The sequence below is a fragment of the Etheostoma cragini genome, chromosome 9 (assembly GCF_013103735.1).
Source record: "Etheostoma cragini isolate CJK2018 chromosome 9, CSU_Ecrag_1.0, whole genome shotgun sequence".
NCBI classification, from domain to species: Eukaryota; Metazoa; Chordata; class Actinopteri; order Perciformes; family Percidae; genus Etheostoma; species Etheostoma cragini.
Genome location: NC_048415.1, coordinates 17,963,981 through 17,975,782, shown reverse-complemented (window position 1 = coordinate 17,975,782; position 11,802 = coordinate 17,963,981). Strand labels below are relative to the sequence as shown.

The 11,802-nt window shown below is 39.7% G+C and overlaps 1 protein-coding gene across 18 annotated transcripts in view; it reads left to right on the top strand.

Moving 5' to 3' along the window:
* celf5a (cugbp, Elav-like family member 5a) overlaps positions 1-11,802 on the top strand; it is a 185,450-nt gene that overhangs the window by 1,301 nt on the left and 172,347 nt on the right. The window lies entirely within an intron of this gene.

Below are 11,802 nucleotides of genomic sequence, written 5' to 3'. Positions count from 1 at the left end.
CCCCCCCCCCTCCCTCACAGTCGATCCACGCACACGGAGTGTAGACGTCATCATCATCATCAACATCATCATCATCATAAGCAACAACATCATTAACAACCAACTTTCATTTGTTGCCCTCAGCCAGGTTGGGCATTTTAACCTCTTGAGAGGACTGTATATTGCTGAATCAATCATAGTGACATTTACGCTTCCATGTTAATAATAACTGTGACCAGTATCATAATTATTATTTCCACTTTAATCATAATTTTTAACATAACCTATAACACCACATTGACAGACACGCTATTCTTTTCATCTATAGTTTGTAAAACTGCCCTTTAGATGTCACAGAACAAAAAAGCATGACTATCATTTTGTCACAGTAAAAACAAAAGCCTCTTTACAAATTCAATCCCCCCCCCCCCACCCCCTCCCGTCTTTTGCATTCCCCATTTTGCACTTGTTTATCTGTGAGAGATGTTAGTACAGGAGATAAGCTTTTGATTGCAGTGACATTTAGAAAAGACAGTTGACAATGTGTGACAGTAATGTAAATGCCATTGGAAACATTGAAAACAATGTCTTCTACAACACATAGAATCACCATCAAAAGATATTTAATGTTATACCACAACAAATCTCAAATACATGGCACAAAGCCCTTGTATTGAGGCAGATATTTTTTTTAGTTTTTCGCCCTATATATTCAAAAATATGACATTCTGGAATTGATTGCGAGTGTCAGAAGACACAGTATTGCAACATTAAAGAATACCTTAATATAAGACAATATTAACGTTGAGGAAATTAATGTTTTTCTTTTTTTCTCTATGTGCATGTTCATGTTGCAATTAGCTGGTGGTCTGAAATAGTGTGCAACATCTATGTGATCACATTTGGATGAAAACAATGTTATGTTTAGGTTTATGAAGATTTCATGTACCATTAGAATATGCAATCACAGTTTACATTACCAACATATTTCATGAAGTCTCAGGCTAGATGGCTAGTGCTCTTAATTGTCAGTATGTAGAAGGGAAGACATTTCTTTAGGGTAGCACTTGTTTGGCATTCATCAGTATGTGGTTGCGTGTGCATGTGTGTGCATACATATATTAAAATACCATTCCATTATTAATTAATGATTGCAGTATTTAGCTCTTTTTTAAACAACTTTGTTTGCAGTATTTAGCTCTTGAGTGATTGTCGCCTGATCATGTTGAGAGGGAAAAGACCATTTAGGCTGTTATATGTATTTTCATAGTCAGAAAATAGAGCTTAGAAAGATCTGTGTATATTTTTAAGTTAAATTTATATGGCACAATTACAGATACGGAAAACATTCATTAGTTTACTATTAGCGGTAGCATTAGCACTGCTAATACTAAATATAGTGAATTATTTGCTCACCTATTAAGATTTTTTGCGTTTTAAAAGTTTTTTGTCTGTTTTCTTGTATTATCATATTAACTATCAGCAATTCTTATGATTGTAGATGTACCAGTTATGCCCCGGGTTGACCGAAGTATTGAAAGAAAATCCCTTTGTGAAATTTGTAAGGGATGTTTGTATTCAGTGGAATTATTTCTTTCTCAAGTCTCTTGTTAGTTTGAAATGAAAAACTCCAATTCTGAAGAGCTGTGGAAAAAAGTGAAATTCCAATGTTTTATAAAAGTGTATAACCCAATCCTGTGAACTTGTATCTATAGCGTATGTATTGCATTGTATGTCAATCACAAGTTTTTTTAGCCATTAACTAAACAGCCATACTATATATACATATACACTATATATGTTTATGTGTGTGTATATATATACACATATATACACAATATATATATATATATATATATATATATATATATATATATATATAATAGCTTGTTTAAATGATTGATGAATCATAAATGAATGGTTTATGATTATTCAATAATTCACAACCAACAAATTAATTTAAGTACTGCCATTTTATTAGGCTAAAAATGTAATGAATCCAGGCCAAACAATTAACAATACACAATCAAACTCTAATACGTCAGTGATATCTGATGAGGTAATTTTCTAGTTAATCATATTACTGAGCAGATTATGAGAATAGATCCTGATGTAAACTCTGGAACAACATCCTCAAAGAGTCACTGACAAATGCGTTGATGGACAGAGGATTAAACACACACATTATTGTCATCCTTCTAAGTGTCGTGCATTCATAGTCACTGCACTTATTCTGTCATTTTGATTTTCATTTCATCCACATTGCACTTTGTGTGTTGATTCTTTTCCTCTTTTCTTATGCAACTATTTCCCCCCCTTGGTAATCCATGAGGGAAAACATGGAATTAGTTTGTAAAGCGTGATAATAATGCATGGCCATAATAACTTGACTCAAGAGGATTAGCAAATGTGCATTGTCTGAAGCAGCAGTCTCTTGGGTGATCAGCTGGTTGCCTCCCTAAACAGTGGCTGCCTCCGCCAATTAAAAATTCAGTCTAGTCTGGCTCTTCAAATGATTAATTCTGCACACGCTGCCGATGGCCTGCCAATTATTGTCGCCCAATTGGTATTAATAGGTAGAGGATTTCCTGATGTTGAATTTATCACAGACTGTGAAAACTTCTCCCTTTGGCTCTAATTATCTTCCACTTGTAGCACATGCAAAACCCACACTTTCACGTCTATGCATATGCATATATGCAGAACCGAGGCTTTAATCTGTACACTTATTTGAGGCTGCTGTTTGTCTAGTATTTTTTGTTCATTTTTGTGTTCAAATTGACACTTCTCCTTTGCAAAACTGGACGTATACATGCAAAGCACTTGGAGCAATGCTGAATCTGTTTCCATGGAGATTTTTGTTATACTGCTCTGCTTGAGATTGACTAATCTTCCCATGTGCGGTGAAGTAACATAAGCTCAAACAAGAGATGAGGAAAAGGAAGATTTTTTTCTTCTTCTTTTCTGCAGGTGTGATTCAGCACAGCAGTGTCTGTCTGCTGTGCTGAATCACACAGACAGACAAAACAATCCCTAACGTTGCTTCAGTCAGCCGGCCAAATCAGCCCGGGTATCAATATTAGGCAAGTGTCGGGTGCCATTGTGTTAATGCATTTATAAATGGACCAGAGATATTACTGTAGACGCCAGCCAAGCAGAAGCACATTAAATCACAGAATAATCTAATGAAATATGTATTCAAGTTTGTATTTTTTTTGCTCCCTCAGAGCTAGTCTGATGAATAACGTTCCTCTGTTGGTTGCCCTCCCAAAAAAAAAAAGAGAAAATGAAGGAAAAAGATGCAGTTGAGACATCAACCCAAAATAATACGGTATTAATGTGAGACTGCAGATTTCCTATGTGAGCTGGTAGCAGAAAGACAGTAGCACTGATGAAACTAATGTCTGGTTTGTTGAAGCATCTCTCTCCTCTTTGACATGATTGGAAGGGAGAGTGCGTCTATACGTCTCCATATTGCATGTGCCTTATGGAAAGTGTCAAAGATCACGGCACTGCTGTAGGACAGCATCCCCCCTGGGGGAACAGATGGGATAAATTCACTTACAGACTATAAACAGAGCTGTAGAAGTGACATGGACGCACATACACAACACTCTCTGTGATGATATCACTGATTTAACTGACATCGGCGGCGCTTTAGGCTTTGTGCCAGTATAAGCGTTGTGTGGTTGTTAATGACATTAAACAGTTTTGTAAAATGAGGAATTTATTCCATACGTGAACACAGAGACACAAGAAAAACCCCTTGCAGTTGTGTGCAGTGGTTCAATAAAAACAAATCTAGAATAGAATCTTCTGTCAGTGCTAGTGAGCGAAGGCCACTGAGCCAAGCTAATGCAGTAACAACACTTGCTTTGCAATCTTTAAACGTCTGTAAATATTGTAATAAGCAACAGGGCTTTCCTCATAAAAGATGCAGCAGCTCAACTGCTACTGACAGGCGCTATGGGCCTTGACTTCAGGATGAGGGAGCTGCCTTCCTCTCTCTGTTCCTCCTTTTCTGTTGGTTTTCCAAGGAGATTGACAATCTCAGATGTCGACAAGGCCATGCGCTGCTGCAGGTTAGTGTCCGCACAACAACCTCACCTCTCTGTTATTCCGTCTCCGCTTCTTCCCCCTTAATCCCAGCCCGAGAGAGCCTTTCAAATGGATTGATTTCCTACACTAATGCAACATTCATTACTGCTTGCAGTATATTACATTTTCAGTATGTTAAAAGTGCCATCATTCCATGACCTTTCTTGAATGTGTTTGCTCTTAATAGGTTGCTTGGAGCAGGGACAGATATGGAAAGATGTACTGTGAGGTCTAAGGGAAAACATGGACCAATTTCATCACTAAGACGCTTGTTAATGAAACCATACACTACATCTGTATTTCATCAAATGGACTAAATTAAGCTCTGTGGGGGTTTGGTTTAGATTGTGGACGTTGTCATGTCTGGAGGCGTGATAATATTGGGAGGGGTGTTGAGGGTTTAAGTCGCTCTTGGATACCTGGAAGTAAATCCAATTGTTACTATGTCTCGGTGTTTGCTTATGGTACTTAGAGCTGATTGACACAAGTTTTTTGTTGATCTGATTCCTCCTGTGATATAATAATGTTGTAAATGTATCCTGGAATGCGTACCAAAAGGGACCCAAAAAATAATTTTACTATACATTTATTTTAGCAGTATCATTTGATACAACAAGAAATGAGGTACATTTTGAATGTACTAAAACATACATTTTAATTATAAATAAATTAAATGAATGCATTAAAACTTCTTTCTGCATTTATGGCTCTTGTAACAATCTTTTCACATTCTACAATGAGGATTTCTGGTGCGTTTATGGTCACATTTCTCTTTTAAAGGTAGATTCTGTAGAGGCGTTCCTCAGTCTAAATAGAGGGATAGAAGCCTATCTATTTTGTATGGGTACGTTAGCAGAGAGTGCCATTGCCTACAGAGCAGAGTGTGCTCTTATGAGGGGGTGGGTGGTGGTGGGGGGGATAAAAAGGCACAGAGAAAAAAAAAAGGAGGGAGCGAGCGAGGGAGGAGGGGGTTAGCGTTTTCTGTTAGAACAGCATGAGCTCTTTAATGTTGTGTTTGAGCCTGGCTGGGCACAGATTCATTTTAGATGGAAAATGAAATAACAAGGGAGAGGGGAGAAAGGAGATTTTAATGCAATGTTTTGTGATAATCCCTCTCCATTTTGGAATGGTTCAGGAGAACTCATGCGATAAAACCTAGTACAAGCCTGGAAATAATAAGTTATTTGTCTTGCCTTATAGTACTGTGCCCTTGGAGGGCTTGCTAACCCCCATGTTTTGGCCAAAAACAATCACAGATTAGTCAAGCTGTCACATCTCTCTGATTGCCAAATGGTTGAGCCCTTGATGCCGGTGTGAATGAACAATGCATAAATGTCGTACATGTATCTGCCTGGGAGTGCACGTGAACACAAAGCTCTGTGGAAATGACTTAGCCCTGTCACAAGACTAGACAGGGAGGATGGCATATATACGCATCGCAAAGGACAGACAGACACACAGCACAGAACAATGAAGGAATGGACAGATGGACAAGTGGAGGGGGAAAAGATGAAGTGTTTGTCAGAGATGCAGACACATATAGTTGCTTTTATCCCAAAGCAGTGGGAGAGTAGAGTGATGGCTCAGCTTGGGACATGGAGGATCTGACAGGTTGGTAGCCGCTTGGACACCGGAGGGCGGGGTGGAGGACGAGGAGGAGCAGAGGCCAAGTTTGCAGATGTATAAAATAATCACTTGGAGCCTGTTAACAGGAGAAAATCCCTCCCGTAACACCAGTAATGCCTACTGCTGCTAGTGCAAATACTCTGGCTTTTGCCATTGCTCTAAGAGGCAACTTACTATTTGATGGCTATTATTATTCCCAAATTACCAATTTTAAGCTACAAAAGAAACACTTATATTTGCTATAACAGCAGACTAAAAGATGCAACGATTGACAACATGGATATGTTGGATACTGGTGATTATGACATGGTAAACAGCACTATCTGCATCAAGACCCTTTTGCTACAGATATCAAGCAATCCCCAACTTGTGATGAAGACACATTTTAGTTTGGAATGTCTATGATTGCTCAGGTCCGTGAGGGATGTGTGAAGATACATGCTGCTCAGCACGGTTAAAAATAGAAATTCTGTGGTATTTCCGAAAATAGGTTAAGCTGCCATCGCTGCACTGCTGGCATGACATCACTGATTGCCTGCCAGCTTCCCCCAAAAGAGTGCTCCCATACTGTGCTCAAAAGGAGGGAGAGAACGAGGAAGCAACATAGGGAGCATCTGTGGGCGACTGTATGCCCCCCCCTCATTTCCAGCATAGTCCCCCCCCCTCCTTACACCCCATTCCCTTCCATCACACAGCCATCTCTCCCCTCCCCGCTTCCATCTATCTTTACCTCTGAAGCGGCGACGATGTAGCTAACAGTCTCTGTGCTTTATTGCCAGAGACACAAACTGGTCAGGCGCTTTGTACTGGAGATGTATCGCATCCACATTTTGTTTTGTGTGTGATACAAGCAAATTGTTTGCCAAATAGTGCAGAACACACAGATGAAAGATAGAATTTGTGTTCCTTTTTTGATGCTCAAATGTAGTTGAATGAGCAGTGTGTGCAGACTTTATATGAGTTCCAACATGGCACCCGTTCTGTGGTTCACTATTCAACCGTAGATCTGGCTTAATTAAAAAAGACTACTCAAATTAATTAATGGCTGATGGGCTCTCATATCTGTATCGTCTGCTCTTTGGGTTCCTTTCATAGCTCTTTCTTTGCCATTCTTTTAAATTTATAGATAGATAGATAGATAGATAGATATATAGATAGATAGATAGATAGATAGACCTCCAGTTAGATTGTGGTTACTACAAGTTACTGTACGTCAATGCAATTAAGACCCTGGTGTCTGCTTGTTAGTCAGACCATCAGCGTATTACTCCAGCATTATTATCCAGTATTAGTGCGTGTTGTCTTAGCCAGGTCGTGTTTTTTTCCCCGCTCATGTCTTTCTTCCTCATTTGTCTTTCAATCACTCCATCTGAGCAACCTCTGGGCCTTTGAAGTGCTGTCTTTAAAGGTATCTTTCAATTAGTAAAATCAAAGTGACTGAAAACCTGATTTGTCTCTTTGTCTGCAGTCAGTTTGCAGCTGCCAGTCATCTATGATTGTTGCTTTGCAATGATCAATTAATCCATCCCAAAGGTCTAAATGCCTTTCACCTTTCAAAAGAGGACAAGCATTGTAAGTAATATTGCATCAAATATGTCAATCAGGAACATCAAATGAAAAGCAGCAGCTCCAATGGAAATATAGTGCACTGTGTGCAGCAGCAGGCAATGGGTGTGAGCCAAGTGAAAGTGACTTTATTATTTCCTTTTGTCTGGTCTTGTTTGTTTTTCAAAGAGGTTGTAATAAGAGGTTGGGGGGAGGGGAATGGTTTGTCTCAGAGAAACTTGATTATTGATTTCTGTGTAAATCCCCTGGCCTAGACTTGGCTGGGGGAGAGAGGCAGGGACGACGGGCTGGAGAGACGGGACTTGGCAGGTAAACTCTTGTTGCCCTCCCAGAAGTAGCACGGCAGAGGCAGTACGTGTGAATCTACACATTATTTACAGCTCTGTGAAACTCCATCCATTAACAATGTCAATTAGCTTGCTCATCAGGGATGCAGGCCACTAGATATATTTATAGATTGGGCCAGGGACGATCCTAGGATCAGACCTTTAAAGGAGCTCAGCCCCTAATGAGAAAGTGAAACGGATACAAGACCTGTCACTAACAGACAGGTTTGCAAAATCTCACTTAAAGGAACAAAACTTGATTAAAAAAATAAAATAAAAATGTTATTATTATTATAATTTTTGGGTGGGCTGAGATGAAATTTACCCCCCTAAAAAGGCTCTTAAATTGGCTCTAACAGAAGAAGAGGGATGAAGTACAAAGGTAGTTCACAGAAGCCAAGGTGCATACTTTAAAGACTACAGTATGGTGGAGGATGCCAAAGCCATATCCTAGATGTTAGTAAGAGTTCTGGAATGGATGGCCGGTAGCAATCTGTCATGTCACCAAACTTTATCAGGAACTAGTTGGAACTGCATCACTGTTTTCAGCCTCCCTAATGCTACTACACCTACAGCATAGAGCCCTTTGTCAGCTTTTGAGAGAAATACTCTACACTTGTGTCCACTTGTGCCCTGAGAGAACTATTTAACCTCAGAGATACACAATATATTGTGAGAGCGAAGGTGTCAAAATCTATCTCTCTTCAATGTTATGATGGCTTCTTTGCTTAGTAATAATAGAATAGAAATACACACAGAGCCTTTCAGAAATAATTTGTTGCATTTGTCGCACTCATTAGGCAATGCACGCCACACCATGAGACGTGCTTGCATACGTTCTGTATGTGCACACTTTTACACACATGCACACAGGCAGTCCTTCGGGATCTGAACCTATGGATCTGTTTGACTGCTGGTGAAGGCTAGTGTAGTCTATGTGAGCAAGTAGCAACAAATCAATGGCTGAGGTCTCCTACTCAGGGGTCAGAGAGGATACGAGGGAGGGTCCGGGGACTATTTCTTGCCCTCATGATGGACATCGATGTATCCTCCCCCACCCATTGCTCAAGGTGAAGGGATGATGGGAGGGAAAGTAAAAGGAGAAAGGGAGGAGGATTTGGAGCTGGATGTAGCAGAGATGAAGGGATGGAGTGATTGATAAGGGAGTGATGGAAGACTGTAGACAGCTTCAGGATCATGAGATGGTGACTGAGCACATGGTGCTGGCTCCCTTAAAGGTGGCTGTCTGACTTAATTAAGGTTTACAGGTTACGCTAGGCTACTGCTTACATTAGAGTGCTCATTACAAGCCCATTAAGCCTGGGCAGAGAAAATATTGTTGTCAGAACAATGAGTGAGAGCATTTTGGAAAGTCCCTGCCAACTCCATGCTCCACCTCTTCTTTATTATACCTCTCTGTCTGTCCTCCCTCAATCTATTCTCCTTCTCCCTGAACATTGGCATGATTGTTTGAGTGTGTGAACAGATCTTTTTTTCAAAGGTGAGGGAGTGATTATGTGAGTTAAAAGCTTCTCAGAGACCAAACTGATTACCCCCCTCACGGTCAATCTGCGCCACTGAGCCTCCTGCCTCCCTGGCTGGCAATGATTCAGGTCATAATCACATTGTATCAGTGCTGATGATGTGTGTTTCAGCTTCCGACCTCTCTGAAAGGCTATCAGTTCCCCCGGAGCCCCACATGGCAGTGAATGAAGTAAGCAAGTAATCTACCCACAGTGATAGCATTTTCCAAAGAGTGCAAATGATGTGTGAGGGAGCAGGTGAGATCGGTGCCAGGACTGGCTTGGTTTCTGCTACCTTCACACTTTCTGGCCAAGGAAATGCCACACTGAGAGCAAGTTCACACTTTTTCATAACACTGGGGTAGTTTGGCTCCTCTGGGGCAAGGAAATGGAGAAAAGAGAGCCAAGAAGGAGAGTGAAAAGACAGACGTTGTGGGTTAAACTAACCCAGTCTCTTTGGAATTGCATTCATATTTAACAGTTTTACGGGACACAATTTGCTAATGCTAATGTTGAAGCAGGATGTACATGTTGAGCTCCTGCAGCTGACATCACAGCCTGTAGTCAGGTGGTAGAGTGGCAGGCACAAATTAATCTCTTCATGGTCCTACTGAATATAAATATCATTAACTGCTAAGTTAGTATTTGTTTTAATCAAATGTCATCAAAGAAAATGTCAACATGTGGGAAAAAAACTGCACAAGAAGAACCAAAACCCTGAGTTTGATATGGGGATGGATAACAAACAAAATGATAATTGTTCATACTTAGCAGCCCACAAAGGCCAAAGAGATTTGCAGTGAATGTTTTTAAAAAATGAATGCCTTTCAGATTTCAATCAAATAAGAGCCAGCACTTAGTACTTGGAAGTTGCTAAAATATCAAATAAATTTATTTCACACAATAGGGACTGTATCATGTTTTATTTTTAATAATAATTATTGTAAGTATTTATTAATTACATGGTAGTTACATGATATAACAATTTCAGTGGTCAAAAACAACTTTGCATAAACTGTTAATGGCATACACTGCTCATTTAGCAAATGCTACTTAACCCTTCTTTTCGCTTAATGGCAAGACAAAAACAAAAATTGCATACATTTAAAGTGTAGTTGTTAAATTGTAAGTATATATTTTTTTTTCCGGTTGGAAAACGTAATTATATGTAATATGTATTTTTGCCTAGGCAGTAAAGTGTATTCAAATTCAACATTTTTGCCAATAAAGCTATTAGCCAATCAGATGAGACCTGCGTGCGAGGGTTGCGAGCGCGAGCAACTTCCGGTTTAACAAACCCCCGTAGCTAAATGTTGATAACCTAGCTTCTAGTTTCCATCGCAAATATGTCAAGCAAGACACTTTCCTTGTTGCTAGTTCATAGCTATGTGCTTAGGAGGACCTGTTTACGAAATGATGTCCTATAAAAGCTTGTCGAAGTTGGTAAGTCATGACACGAAATCAATAATTGTGACATTTTGCCAATAGCTGGCCATGCTAAAGGTTACGTAAGCTAGCTAATAGAGTTGAATGCGGCTAGGGAGCGCTGCAGCTAGCTAACTCCTAGGGAGTGGATGCAATGCTAATTTTTATCCTGTTATGCACCTGCTGTTGTGTGTGCAAATGCTTAGAAAAAGGTAAAGTTAGCTGATAATCATGGACGTTTTGTCAGACATATCTTTGCACTAGTTGTTCTTTGCAAAAAAAATTATCTATATTTCTTACGTTTTTTAATTTCATTTGGGGACAACATTTGTATGAATGAAGTAGTGTACTGGTTATTGTGAAAGTTAATTATACCTAAGGTTTTTGTATTGATTGATATATATTTCCACCAAGGGAATCGGTGGTATGCTTATATTCCTAATAGTCCTGAAAGGTAATTTATGATTCATATTAAGTTTTTTCATCAGCGTTTGGGTTTTTGTGTGTGTGAGAAAGAGGGTGAGCATAGTGGGACTTAATAGGTACAGTGTGTTTACATCTGTATTCATTGTGTGTTTATATTTGTTGCTGAATGCATGTAAATTTGTGTGTGAAGGTCCAGTGTTTGTATGTATTTGAATTGGTTGTAAACTAACTTCAAACATGATATTTTTTCATAGAACACATACTGTATAGTCTTAGTATGTAATATGGAATTGGGACACAGTCAGTATGTTAATTGAATAAGTGTGCTGGAAACAAAAGCCAAGACACGGTAAGAAGATCAGCTGTGTGTGTGTGTGTGTGTGTGTGTGTGTGTGTGTGTGTGTGTGTGTGTGTGTGTGTATTTTATCAACAGGCCCTGTAAACCCGACAAAGCAATTTGCAGAATATCCTTCTGTACTGCGCACCCACACACTTTTGGTAATGGAGAGCCTGAGCCACGTTGAATGTAAATGTCTGCTGTCACCACAGCTATACAGTATCTCCTTTCTACTCAGTCTCTCTCTCTTCCAAGTAAGACTTTTTAATTACATGCCAATTCAACACAGTGGGTGTGGAGAGACTCGGCCCTATTTCCCAGTACACACCGCGCACACTTAAAAATATATCATTAAGAAGTAGGATACAAGACTAGGGGAGTTGGCATTGACGAAGAGAAAGAAGTCGGCACTGTGAGAGGGAGAGAGAGAGAGAGAGAGAAAGAGAGAGAGAGAGAGAGAGAGAGAGAGAGAGAGAGAGAGAGAGAGAGAGAGAGA